The following is a 15,199-nucleotide window of genomic DNA, read 5'->3' on the forward strand; positions in this document are numbered from 1 at the left end:
ACATCGTATTAGCAGTACACCTTACACGAACCAGAACAGAAAACTCTGTTATTTTTACAGACTCACTAAGTGTGGTAACAGCCTTACATTGCATCAAACCTACAAAAAACATTGACCTCAAGCAACTAACCAAAGCTCTAACCTCTGCTGATAACTCAAAACTACAAGTAAATGTGTGGTTGCTTGCGGGTCACAGTGGCATTCTGCGGAACAAAATTGCTGACAACAGTGCCGCTGTGGCTGCCTCCGCAGTAGCGTAGATATACCATGTGTTCCTACCTCGACCTGAAGCCACTCGTATGGATAGCCTTGCGCAAATCTTGTCCCGAAACATATGAAACACTGAGAACGAACTCTACACTATAAAGCCCCGCTTAGGTAGATATAGAACAGACAAACGAGGCAGACTCACGGAAGTAGCGTTAGCCAGGCTACAATTTAGGCCACACTTATGTAACACATTCACACTTGCTCATTGGGTCTTCGAGACGCCTGTGCGGTAGTTGTGGAGAGGGCCTATCTGTAGTTCACATTCTAATCACATGCAAGGCACTTCACACCACATGACGCAAAAATTTGCAGAAATCTACAGACGACAAATCCCATTCCACCCATTACACTTCTTAGGAGATGAACCGATGTTTTCTGTGAATCGTGTTTTTATGTATTTATCTGAAGTTAACTTTCTGAATCTCATATCGCATCCTAAATAATCACAAGCTAGCCCTCTACACCAGCTATCTCCATTGACTTTATTTGTTTTTACCCCTGTTAGTATTCAGTTATAGTATTCACGTTTACTCTGTGGTAACTAACCACCTGTTTTGGCACTCTTTGCCCTAGCTGGTCTTGCGCCACTAAAATGCAACCATCATAATCGGCATGCAGAACCATGAGCGTACGCACCACCATTTTCTCAGCAAGAGCGTATGAACTTTTTTGCAGCACATTCTATAACCAAACTCCCAAGACCACCTATGCACATTCATTGTGTTTGTGCACTGAGATCTTACAAGCGCACCAAAAACCACGTAGTTAAGTTGGTTTTTACAACCATCATGTCTCTGTATGCACAACACATTTACTGGTCCTGTGCTGGGTGGTGGGACACAGTGGAAGTGCAAGCAACGAGTTGGCCGATAAGAGGGCCGGTTCTGCTGCACGCAGATATTACATAGACGGTACCACGGAAAACTACACTGACCTCTAGCAACACATCACATCAACGTGTGTAAAAGATGGCAAATACATTGGAGTGAACCAATAGGCAAGAAACGACACGTAATAAAACCCCACTTGGGGTCATAGACCGCTGACACGCAAACAAATACGCCGAAGTCGCCTTGGCTAGGCTACCGAGAGGGCATACATACAACGTGCTGGTGTCTCCTCACGGCATAATAAGGACCCCTGTTTAGCAGGTACGGAGAGGCGTTATCCGTAGTTCACATCCTAGTACCACACAAGGCGCTCGCCACAACATGAAACAAACATTTTTCTGAACTCTGGCGCACGGTAACGCTGCTACAATGGAATGCTCAGGCAGGCTGTTGTTTCAGGCTTTCCTGCTGTGGACTGCTTCTTTCTGGCCACTTGGAGTATGGCTGACTGCATCCGAAGAACCGATTTCGAACAGGAATACTTACCAGCTCTTCCCGCCCACGTAGGACGCGACTCTGTTCCTACGTCTGGAAACCTGAATTCGCTACTACAACTTTCGTCTAGAGAGAAGCGGAATACAAGAAGGGATCTTCGGTTGCCCTGTTCGGGCACGGCCCCACTGCGACGATGCAATACTCACGCAGGCTGTTGTTTCAGGTTAGTTACCTCAAATGTGCCGCTTGTGCAAAGAGCAGCAATCGTCGTTTAACAGCAGTATTCCGTCCACGACAATTGTTTAATGTGAAAAAGCATGTGTTTAGCCTATCATCGTGTGGGTCATCCGCTCCGTCAAGTATGCTACTTATGCTTTCGGATGATGTGGAATCCATTCCGCGTACTATTGGGCAACATTGAATCCGACGCCTTTGATGCCGCGTTAACAGTGATACGTTACCACGAATCGGGCCCAGAGACAGTAACCGATAACTAGAAAATTACACGGAACGAAATAGAAGCTCGTACACTGCAGGTTGCAGCGTTTCGGGCAAATGCTTATTCACCTAGTTGTTATTCCAGGGCTACAATTGATAATGCCTTTCAAAGAATTACAACCCAGATTCACACAAAAACAATAAGGTGTGGCGACGCTGAAAAATGGATTTGGTGTTCTATTTTGCTGTTTTTCGAAATAGAAGACGATAAAAAGAAGATTCCACGGCATCAGACCGAAAAATATTCACATTCTGCTCCAAAATTTAAAAATTCCAGCTAGCAGTGTACAGTTGAAACGCGTACATAGACTGTGCAAAGTTACGGAGGATAAGATCCGTTCATTAATTGCGAAGTTTGCTTCGTATAAAGACAAGAATAATATCTTGGGTTCCGCGCACAAACTGAAATGCACGAATTTTTCCAACGGTGAAGACTTCTCGTCTTGATAGAAGTACATTGATAGCATTTGCACGAGAAATAAATAAACCCTTCAAGCTTGCCACAGACAAGCTTCAAATGAAGAAGAAAGCCTACTTTAAAACACTACAACTAAAATATCGTGTTGCTTGACACATTACTAAATAGCGGTTCGCGAGAACAAGATCCTATGCAGTGTACTCTTACCCATCCAGGTATGTTACAATCACTGCCTTATACCAAGATACGGAGTGTACTACACAAGCACCTGAAATTTTCTTCTTTTTTAGGTGAAAGCAGTATTCATATTCTTGCTTTAAGAGAAACGTGGTTGTAGTGTGACATAATGGACAACAACATTCCGGCCAGAATAGACAAGTATGGAATATGCCTGAATGAGAGGACGAATAGAAGGGGCCCCGCACGGGGCACCTTGAGCAATCTTGGTGACGGTAGTGGCGATACCGCGGACGCCGAGCCCCCAAACATAAGCTGGATCCAACCGTGCCAAGGTGTTTACAGGTGGAGGGTTAGAAACCACGAACGGTGGCCGTCGGAGCCCAGGTCAAGCTCCGGCGGATGGGCTCCTTGTCTGTTTACCAGGCAGGGAGCTCCGGGACCTCCTCAGCTATCAGGGTAAGGTTGTGGAAGAAAGTACCCCCGTCCCCTGCTTCTATGCATGCTGTATGGTATTATCAAACCCCCCCTCCAAACGTGATCGGTCCCTGAAAAGGGGCCGCACCGAAGTATCATTTCCGTCCTTACCAACGATCTCAACCCCAAAGCCAGCCAACTATCCCCGCTTCCTGATTATTCAATCCGTTCAAAAAGAAAAGCCTGTTGCCTCTCTTTCCGTCTTCTTGGCCACAAAGTTCATAGAAGGAAAATCCTACAAAGCACAGAAACAGAGAACGGGAGAACTGTTGGTCGAAGTCAATAACCAGCAGCAGGCAACAAATCTCCTGAGCCAGACACGCATTGCAGATCTTGACATCACGGTCACGCCCCACTGAAGCCTTAACAGCTCACAGGGTGTGATCTCAGAACCTGACCTCATGACTGAAACTGAAACCGATCTGCTGGAGGGCCTGAAAAGTCAGGGCGTAGCAGCAGTGAGGCGCATAACGATACACAGAGAAGACAAAGAAATTCCTACTAAACATCTCATCTTAACATTTGATCGATCAACACTACCAGAATTCATTAACGCAGGATACATTCGATGTTCGGTTCGGCCATACATTCCTAACCCCCGCCGCTACTTTAAGTGCCAGCGGTTCGGGCAAAGCACCAACTCTTGCCGCGGCCGTCTGACCTGCGCAAAGTGCGCCAAGCATGATCACTCATCTGACAATTGTCCATCGTCAACCCTCACCTGCGCCAACTGCCAGGGACCCCATGCCGCCTATTCTTGAAAATGTGAGAATTCAACCAGGAAAAGAAGATAATCCACGTGAAAGTAACCGAGAACATCACCTCCCAGAGGGGCGGAAGAGGTTCGCCTCTTTCCCTCTGGGGAGTCTGGGGAGGTACGCCGACGCAGCTCGCCGGGGGGCGGAGCGGCGTCTGGTTTCTGCGGGGACCCAGTACCGCGAGTCGGACTTGGTCCCGCCCCCGCCTCCCACGGGGTTGCCTCAGGCAGCCCAACCCGCTCCGCACCACCGCTGGCTGAGCCAGCAGCGGCTGTGGCCGCAACCACGTCTGGTGGAAGCGATGCTGCATCCTCCACTTCCACTCGACCGTCCAAAACCACAGGCGAGGGCACAGAGGAGATGGACATTGGGGAGCCAGCGGCAGCTCCCACCACCACCACACCGCCTGCACCATCCGAGGCGTTCCTGAATCCCTCGGTGGTTGCGGGCAAGGAAAAGCGCACCCCAAAGGGTTTGCGGTCCAAGGAGCCTGATCCCTCAGGCGCTCCGAGGACAACCGAGGATGAAATGGACGTCGGTCCGTTCTTGTCTGCGGTGCACCGCAAGGAACGCGTCCTGACGCCAAAGCCTCCTGACAAGCCAAAAAAGACGAGAATCACAGCTCCGAAAGACGACACATAAACAACACAGTCCAGTAGCTCCAAACACTTCATAATGGGAAGAGAGAACATAGTACAATGGAAATGCAGAGGCCTCTAAAAATCTTGACGATGTAAATGAAATACTGCATGCTAATTGGCCAAGTGTAATGTGTGTTCAAGAAACATTTGAATTCTAAACACACAAATTTCTTGAATAGTTACCTGGTATACAGAAAGGACAGGGATGGGTGCACACACTCTTCTGGGGGTGTGGCCATATTCTCCCGGAAATCTTTAGCATGCCACCCTGTCACTTTGAACACTGTCCTTGAGGCTGTAGCAATTCGAACAATAATACCTAATAGGTTGATAACGGTATGCTCCATATTCCTCCTGATCTTGCACTTTCGAGCTCTGACTTCGAGGCGTTGGTCGACCAGCTGCCCGAACCATACATCCTAACAGGCGACCTTAATGCACACAATTGTCTTTGGGGCTCTACTCGTACGGTTGCCCGAGGTCGCCTGGTAGAGAAATTCCTTACGTCTTCAGAAGCATGCCTTTTCAACAATAAACAGCCTACATACCATAACATAGGACACAACACATACTCATACCTTGACTTGGCTATTGGCTCCGCAGTTCTCTTTCCTCTTCTCGAGTTTGTGTGGGAACTGACCCATATGGCAGTGACCACTTCCCCACCTCACTAACATATATAGCTAAAGGCCCAAGCAGTTCATCTTCCCATAGTAGGTTCAATGAAGCACGAGCTAACTGGAACACATTTACAGAAACATCGAAACTACACTACACAACCATCAGACACCTATACGTGGATGAAGCCGGTCAATTCCTCACGGCGCACATCCTCGACGCCACCGAAAAGTCCATTCCCCACGCCTCTGGTGCCCCGCGCAACCAGCGGAGGCCGTGGTGGAATGAGGACTGCAGGCCTGCGCGGGAGGCCCAGAACAAGGCGTGGGGTATCCTTCGTCGGTACCCCACGTCGGGAAACCTCCTCTTGTTCAAACGGGCCAAGGCATTAGGAAAACGTGTGCGCCGTGAGGAAAACGCGAAAGTTGGTGTACATTCATTGCATCAATTAACTCCTACACAGACAAACGGAAAGTATGGACCCGAATACGCAAACTCAAGGGACATCAAACACACAGCCTGCCTCTGGTCAGTACAACAGGGGACACACTCGAAGACCAGGCTGACACACTCGCACAACACTTCCAACACGTTTCCCGTTCAGCACACTACACAAACACTTTAATAAAACACAAACTCGTGGCCGAAAAGAAGCATCTACATGACAATGACAGGTCAGCCACTTCTTATAACTCGTAGTTCACGCTTCATGAGCTGAGGGGTGCTCTGAGCACGTGTAAACCCTCAGCTCCAGGCCCAGACAACAATACATATACAATAATACAGAACTTACACACAGACACTCTTGTAACACTTCTTCACCTTTTCAACAAGATATGGCTTTCGGGGCACAATCCAAAGTCTTGGGGGGATGCCATAGTTGTAGCATTCTTGAAAGAAGGGAAGGACCCTTCTTCTCCAGCTAGCTATCGACCCATTGCCCTGACCAGCTGCCTGTGCAAGCTTCTCGAGAAGATGATAAACCGGAGGCTCGTGTACTTTTTGGAGTATAAGGGCCTTCTCGAGAGCTGCCAGGCAGGCTTCAGGGCAGGGAGATCCACAAATGATCAACTTGTGGCACTAGAGTCATATATTAAGGTTGCCTTCATTCACAAACAGTTCTGTTTAACTGTGTTTTTCGACCTAGAAAAGGCGTGTGACACCACTTGGCGTTATTGGATCCTTACTGACCTGAAGTCATTCGGTGTTTCTGGTAATATGTTTAACACCCTTGCTAGCTATTTGTAGGAGAGAACCTTTCGCGTCAGAGTTGGTTCTGCACTGTCAAAGGTACACGTGCAAGAAAATGGCGTGCCGCAAGGCGGAGTTATAAGCTGCACTCGCTTCATAGTAAAAATGAACTCCCTTGGGAAGGCACTGCCGCCTACAATTTCTTACTCCATGTATGTAGATGACGTGCAGATATCTTTTAAATCATGTAATATGTCCATCTGCGAACGTCAAGTCCAGCTCGGCGTCGAGAAGCTTGCCGGCTGGGCAGACAAGAATGGTTTTAAATTGAATCCTGTAAAAAGCTCCTGCGTTGTGTTCTCTAGGAAGCGCGGGGTCCATATAGACCCAGACATTACTCTTAACAGCGTGTCGATTCCTGTGAACAAGGAACACAAGTTTTTAGGGATTTTATTCGACGAAAAGCTTACATTCATCCCGCATATCAGACAGCTGAAATGCAAATGCTTAAAAACAATGAATATTCTTAAGGTCCTCTCACATCAATCTTATGGGGCCGACAAACAACTCCTGCTGCGCCTTTACACGGCCTTGGTAGGCTCTCGGCTCGACTATGGCAGTGTCGTGTATGGGTCTGCTACAAAAACATTACTGAAAATGGTCGACCCAATGCTGCATCTTGGCCTTCGCCTCTCATGTGGCGCATTCCGCACTAGCCCTGTTGAAAGTCTTTATGTCGAGTGCGACAAATGGTGCCTAGGGCATCAGCGGGAGTATGTTGACCTGTTATATGCATCCCAGATCGTGTCTCTGACCAACCATCCTTTTAATCCCATCATGAACGATACATCAGATTTACAACTCTTTTTAAACAGGCCATCTATTCTCTTACCGTTCTCTCTCAGAGTTAGGGAGGAGGCTTCTGCACTCAATGTCCCCCTTTCTGACACGCACAAGACACCCATTCATAATTTCATCGCACCATGGCATCTTCGTTCTGTATCATGAGACCTGTCATTCACTCTTGTAGAAAAAAATAGGGCGCCCAGGAATGCAATTCTGCAGCACTTCCTGTTCCTGCAGAACAAGTACAGGTGTGCAGAATTCTATACTGACGCGTCGAAAACTGGCTCTACAGTATCTTGTGCAGCGCACGGACCAAATTTTAGAGTAAGCAAAACAATCAATTTTCATAACAGTATTTACACGGAAGAAGCATATGGCATTTTACTCGTTTCAAACCACATCATCAAACATAAAATTCCCAGGTCCATTTTGTACACAGACTCTCAAAGTGTTGTACAGGCACTGTCATTAGGAAGGACATCCAAAAACTGTGTTATAAATGCTCTTTTCAAGGTACTAATGTCTGCATATGCCTCAAATCTTGAAATAACTATATGCTGGGTACCAGGGCACTGTGGAATCCTAAGTAATGAGGCCGCCGACCAAATGGCTGGTGATGCTGCTCTCATGACTACGGTTGACATTACAACAGTACCTTACACCGACCTAAAGACACACATCAGACGAAAGCTTCGTAACACATGGCAATTACACTGGAGTCAACAAACAGACAACAAACTACACGTAATAAAACCACAACTGGGACGCAACATAACTGACTCACACAACAGATACAGTGAAGTCGCCCTGGCTAGGCTGCGGATAGGCCACACACATGCGACGCACTCCCACCTGCTCACTGGAACTTCGGGATCCACGTGTAGCAGGTGTGGAAAGGGCCTATCCGTAGTCCACATACTAATCACATGCAAGGCACTTGACACAACACGACACAAACATTTCCCTGAATTATACAGACGACACATCCCTTTGCACCCATCATATTTTTTAGCCGACGAACCAATGTTTTCTAGACAGCGTGTTTTTAAGTTTTTAGCTGAGGTGAACTTTCTGCAGCTCTTGTCATATCACGTGTAATCATCCTGGCGCTATACACCAGCCATCTCCATTGTCTTTTGTTTAGCATCACTTTTACTTTTAGTCACATCTTTTAGTATGTACGGTCTCATCACAATTCAGTAACTTCTTCTTTGGCGCTCTTTGCCCATAGTCGGCCTTGCGCCAATAAAACTCAACTATCATCATCACCATCGAATACAAGGCGCGGTAGCCTTCTCCTGTCAATCAAGAAAACTATTTCGTCATACGTGATAACATGCCACACTGTTGGCGAAATTTGATGGGTCGCTTGTTTCAACTGGTTGTGTAAAAATTTTGTTAGGTGTTTCTTACGGTATCCCGGATCTCCTTATTCCTTTATGACTGACATGCGTGCCAATGTGACAACAGCAAACTAATTGGGCCCTGTAGACAAAATATATCTGCTTGGCGACATTACCTTCTCAGATTTCGATTGGGTAACTTAACACCTTCTTGTCATGGTTCCGACGAACTAATCAACATAACAAGGAATTTAATATCTTCGAATTTGTTAATTGACCTACCCGTGGCTCTAACATATTGGATATAGTATTCACATTTGAATCCATAAATCACACAGTCTGTATCAAACTTCGATAGATTGAGCTATCATAACATGGTGATATTTAACCTAAACGTACAATTAACATCCACGGGTTTTATGTCTAGAAGATCTACGATTACAATATAGCTAACTACGTTGAAGTCTCGAAGAACTACTTATATTTTGTAGCACAATATTAATCCATTCCTTTGAGAGTCGTTCAATTGGTGACCACTGATTGCTTTTCAGGGACAAAATGTCTGTTGTGTTTACGCAATACGTACCGCTCATTTCTATCTCAAACCATAGAAAAAACCTGTGGTTTGATCGGGTACTTCACAAAAAAAGAAACAAAACGAAGCGAATATACAAATACGCCAGGTGCGCAGGTACTCCTAAGTCTTAAGAAAAGTATAAAGAATGCCTTCAAAAATACGTTTCTGCTTTAAGAGCTGCTAAAAATAAATATTTTTTATGCAACCTTGTGTCAATCCCTCAAAGAAATCCCAGAAAAGTTTGGCAAGAAATATGCCCCTGAAACGATGGTCATAAAGTTTGGAACATAGTGACAACCACATTTCCATTTGCGAAGTTACTTGGGCTAGTGCCTCTAACACGCTCTTTTGGTCAGTTTGTATTCGGCCACACTATTCCAAGATTCCCGTTTTTGATGTACTTCATTGATCATATATGCAACCAATTTCTATTACTGTGAAAGGTAATGAAGCTGTAATAAGCAAATAAGCAACCAAAAACAATCTACGTACACAGAAATATATAACTTAAACTTTAAACATCCAAAAAGCACGAAATCAATTTCAAGGATGACCTTATATTACATATATAAGCAGTCATTATCTTCCGAGCAGTTTCCTAGAAATTGAAAATTTCTAAAATCGTGCCAATGCGTAAATCGTGAAATACAAACTCACCAAACAAATACCGTCTCTTTTCGCTAACGTGCAAAATCAGTAAGATTCTAAAACACGTTATCTTTTCTAACATTTACTTTCATCTTCGGACCAAAATATTCTTTTTTGCTAACCCGTACAATTTTAGGAAGGGTTTTTTATGTGCTTCGCCGCTATTTGAATTCACCACAGACTTACACAATATCATGGACAGTACCTAGCAAACTGATTGTATCTTCCTGGATTTTTCCAAAGCGTTTGATAGTGCAGCCTATATATTCTCTAAATTATCCGCCCTCCGATTAGACTCTTTAACGTTGTCTAGGCTTCGTAACTTTTCCATACGTGAACAGTTTACGGTAGTTAATTTTTTTACTTCGCGACTTCCTCCTGTCACTTCGGTTGTGCCCCAAGGTAGCGTTCTCGTCCCCTTACTTTTTAATGTTTAATATTTACTTTCCTTCCCACGTAACATCTTGCATGCGACGTTTTGCTGACGATTGCAAATTCTACGGGAAAATAAATACCCTAGTGACCATGTAACGCTTAAAAATGACCTAAATGTTGTCTGCGACTGGTGCAATACGTGGCAAATGTCTTTGAACTTGTCTAAATGTCAAAAAATGTGGTTCGCCCGAAAAGGACTTAACGCCAATTTTTCGTAATTCCTAATCTACCATTTTATTACTCTTGGTTGAAGTTATTAATACCTTGGCGTGCTCTTAACGGCAAACGTTTCATGGTCCAACCACATTAATGCCATATGCGCTAAAGCTTCCCGATAATTGCGATAGTTACGTCAAAATCTGCGTGCTGCTACGTCTAACATTCGCCAACGATCCTATATAACTTACGTATTACCACAGCTACAATTCACTTCATATGTTCGATCGCCCTAACAAAATTGTTTAATCGACAAAATAGAAGCAGAACAGAATCGAGCGGTATGGTTTACAACAAGGCCATATGACGTCCGCATAAGCATACCAAAAATAAAACACGATGTTCCACTAGATTCACTGATATTCCCCATTCCGCACTTTACCCTGTTTTTAAATCACGCAAATTATTCAACCAACGTAACTACACACGCATACACTGCACCACGAACGCATATAATTCATCCGCTCTTTCACGTGGTATCTGCTTGTGAAAAGATCTTCCTAATAGCATCGCGTCGCTGACTAACCCGAAAATACTCCGTCATCACTTGCAGATCCATCTATCAGATTGAACAGCAATGATGGCGTTCTAATCGGTTTTTCTTAGTTTCGCAATGTGTTTTACTTGATGCTTTCCTTTCTTGTATAATTCTCTTGGCGATGTTATGATGACGTGTTGAAGTTAATTTTGCACAGCCTACTTGACTTGCTGATGTCTGTATAGGATATGACTGTTATTTTATAACTTCTGTTTGTTATTTTGCTGTGATTTCTTCTACAAACCCTCTTATCCAATGCCCTGCTGGTATGCAAGGTAGCTTGAATAAATAAATAAATAAATAATTTTAAGTGGTATTTATTGGGACGATAGATAGGGTGCGACGATAAGCGGGGCCAAACCAAGCGGTCGTTTTAGCTGGTCGCAACAGGGTAGGCACGAGACAAGCGGGTGCGACGGGGCGTGACCAAAACTGGACCATGATAGTGTCCTGAACATGTTGTATGCTCATAGATGGAAGATTGTCCGTTGCACTATCTCCGCACTGGCGCGTACCCCAAACAGGAGATTATCTGTTGCAATAACTCGGTGACTATCTCCTTTACAATCACTCCCCCGCTGAAGAGCAGCCACCCTGGCTGCCTAGGGGCATGATAAAACGAGAGGGTAGTAGTAAGGCTTCAGGCGCTGCACATGAACGCTCTCTTTTCCACGTCGGCGTTGGTCGGGTGAAGGCTGTACTGGCTCGACAAGGTAATGAACGGGCGAGGTACGCTCCGGGACCCGGTATGCGCCGTGGTAGTTAGAGAGAAATTTACTGCAATGTCCAGAAGGTGTGGATGGTACCCACAGCCACACCAGCGATTCGGGGAGGAAAGAGACGTCTGGGATTTCCTTGTTATGGCGATTCTTTTGCGTGAATTGATCGTCGGATGTGAATGAGCGGGCAAGTTGACGGCATTCTTCGGCATACGAGGATACTTGAAATACAGTCGAATACTCAGCGGCGTCAGCTCTGTACGGGACAATGGTGTCAAGAGGGCGAGTCGGTTCACGGCCGTACAGAAGAAAAAAATGCGAGAAGCCGGTAGTAAACGCTGTTGCGGTATTGTACGCGTACGTGACAAATGGAAGGACTGAGTGCCAGTTAGTATGGTCTGAAGAAACGTGCATGGCGAGCATATCACCAAGAGTGCGATTAAATCTCTCAGTGAGACTGTTGGTCTGCGGGTGATAGGCCGTGCAGGTCCGATGAACGATGCGCAATTCAGTAAGGAGAGCTTCAGCAACTTCGGACAGGAAAACGCAGCCTCTATCGCTGAGTAATTCCCTAGTGGCACCACGGCGAAGGATGAAGCGATGTTAAAACAAAAGACGCCACGTCCCGTGCTGTGGCAGCCGGTAATGCGGCCGTCTCGGCGTAGCGTGTGAGATGGTCAATGGCGACAATGACCCAACGGTTACCGGCAGCGGTACAAGGCAGTGGGCCGTACTAGTCAATGCCCACACGATCGAAGGGGCGCTCTGGGCAAGGCAAGGGCTGTAATGGGCCGGCCTGATTTTGGGGCGGACACTTGGGCGCTTAGAGTCAGGGCATGAGCGGACGAATTTGCAGACGAAGCTGTACATCCCGCGCCAGTAGTACCTTAGATGGAGGCGCTGGTACGTTTTCAGCATGGCGGCATGGGCGCATTGGGCGTCGTTGTGGAAGAAAGCACAAAAAGTGGAACGCAAGTGGCGAGGTATGACTAGTAGCCACTTGCGGCCTCTGGGGACGTAGCTGCGGTGGTAAAGCAGGCCTTCCAGGAACGGAAAAGTGAGAGGCCTGTCGGCGAAGTGCCCTGGACCCGGGAGCAGTAGCTTGGTATGAAAGATATGCTAGGATGGAAGCTATGTAGCGGTCTTTGCGCTGCTCGTTGACCATGTCTTCGAACGAGGGGGTGTTGAGGTTGCCATCCGACTCATCGAGCGAAGCAGTATCAATGGATAGAGGAGAACGTGATAGGGCGTCGGCGTCGTGATGCTTCCGGCCGGAGCGGTAGACGATGTTAATGTCAAATTCTTGGAGGCGAACAGCCCAGCGGCCCAGCCGGCCAGAAGGTTCTTTCAGCGACGCCAACCAACAAAGGGCGTGATGGTCCGTAACCACATCGAAACGGCGGCCGTAAAGGTACAGGCGGAATTTGTTGATGGCCCATATAACACCCAAGCACTCTGTTTTGGTTACCGAATAATTAGATTCTGCTTTCGTAAGAGTGCGGCTGGCATATGCGACAACGCATTCATCGATTCCCGTTTACGCTGCGCGAGAACAGCACCGAGGCCGATACCGCTAGCGTCGGTGTGGAGTTCGGTAGGGGCAGAGGGGTCGAAGTGTCGAAGTATAGGTGGTGTTGTAAGCAGTTTGTGCAGCCGGGCAAATGCATTGTCGCAGGCTGGAGACCAAGCAGTGATGTCAGTGCCACTCCCGAGAAGGCGTGTCAATGGGGAAATAATAGAGGCAAAGTCACGAACGAAACGGCGGAAATAAGAACAGAGCGCAATAAAACTGCGCAGCTTCTTCATAATTCCCGGCTTGGAAAACACTGCGACGGCTCGAAGATTAGGAGGATCCGGTAAAATGCCTTCTCTAAAAACCACATGGCCAAGGATGTAAGCTTGCGGGCAGCGAAGTGGCATTTCTTTAGATTAAGTTGAAGCCCAGCTGAAGGGAGGCATTTCAAAACTTGTTCCAGACGTTGGAGGTGCGTGTCAAAGTCGGGATGGAACACGGCAACATCGTCTAAGTAACAAAAACATATTTTGCACTTCAACACACGCAAAATGCTGTCCATCATGCGCTCAAATGTGGCTGGAGCGTTGCAGAGGCCGAACGGCATGACGTTAACTCGTATAAACCGTCAGGTGTATTAAATGCCGTTTTGGGGCGATCGGCGTCCGGCATAGGAATCTGCCAGTAGCCACATCGCAGGTCTAAGGATGTGAAAAACTCGGCGCATTGCAAGCAGTCGAGAGCGTCGTCTATACGCGGTAAGGGAAATACGTCATTGCGCGTAATATTGTTGAGGCGTCGGTAATCGACGCAGAATCGAATGACGCCGTCTTTCTTTTTGACCAGGACAACCGGGGATGCTCAGGGGCTGCTGGAGGGTTGAATAACATTTCGCTGCGGCATATCGGTCACTTGCTCTTCAATGACATTGCGCTCACTAGCTCTATGGTCGCTGACTTAAAGGACGCGGTATGGTATGACGCGGTATGGTCGCTGACGTAAAGGAGCATGAGTTTCAGTGTCAATGTGGTGACGAACATTCGAACAACGGCCCAATGACGTTTGTTCATGGTCGAGTGATCCAAGAAACGGGTTCAAAAGCGTGATGAGGCGATCGCGCTGCGAGGAGGAGAGACCAGGGTCGATAGAAGGTAGAAAAACACTTGATGTCGATACAGAGGTTGTAGTGAGAGCGCTGACAGCCGCCGGAGGGGAATCGTCAGACACGTCCGCGATGAAAGTGGGGTCTAGAACTTCGACGCATCCAAGGCACTCTCCTGCACTCAACGTCAGTGGCGATACGGAAGTAGTGCAGACGGGAAAGGTGGAAAACCCATTCTTGAGGCAAAGAACAGCAGTAGGAAGTGTCAGGTTCTTGCGTCACTAAAAAAGTTCGAAAGGCGTGAAGAGGATCGTTGAGTCGGTGACAGATGCACATGACTCGGGAACCAGAACGGCAGACAAAGGAGGAATATCTGTATACGTAGCGGCGACAAGCTTAGAAGGAATAACAGGCGGCATATCGGCCAATGGCGCTGTACACAGTGGAAACAGTTCAACTTCCGCGCGGGCACAATCGATGACGGCTTCGTGACGCGACAAAAGGTCCCAGCAGAATATGATATCATGTGAACATGACGGCAACACCAAAAATTCTACAATGTAAAGAACGTCTTCAATTACCACACTGGCCGTGCACGCAGCCAAAGGAGCCACGTGTTGAGCGCTGGCAGTGCGCAGACGAAGGCCAGGTACCGGAGTTGTTATTTTTTGAATTTTGCGGCAGAGCTTCGCATACATGACGGACACGGCAGCTCCTGTATCGACAAGGGCATACGTAATGACTCCTTCAACATTGAATTCGATCGCATTCGTAGGAGAAACAGGAGGACTTCGGTAGTTCGACGATGCCGCATTTCTTGAGTCCGGAACTGCGCTCATCAGTTTTCCTCGGGCGGTGAACATAGACGACGGTGCATCGGCGACAAGGA

The sequence above is a fragment of the Haemaphysalis longicornis genome, unplaced genomic scaffold (genome assembly GCF_048455015.1).
Source record: "Haemaphysalis longicornis isolate Haplotype H1 unplaced genomic scaffold, Haemaphysalis longicornis Haplotype H1 scaffold_11, whole genome shotgun sequence".
NCBI lineage: Eukaryota > Metazoa > Arthropoda > Arachnida > Ixodida > Ixodidae > Haemaphysalis > Haemaphysalis longicornis.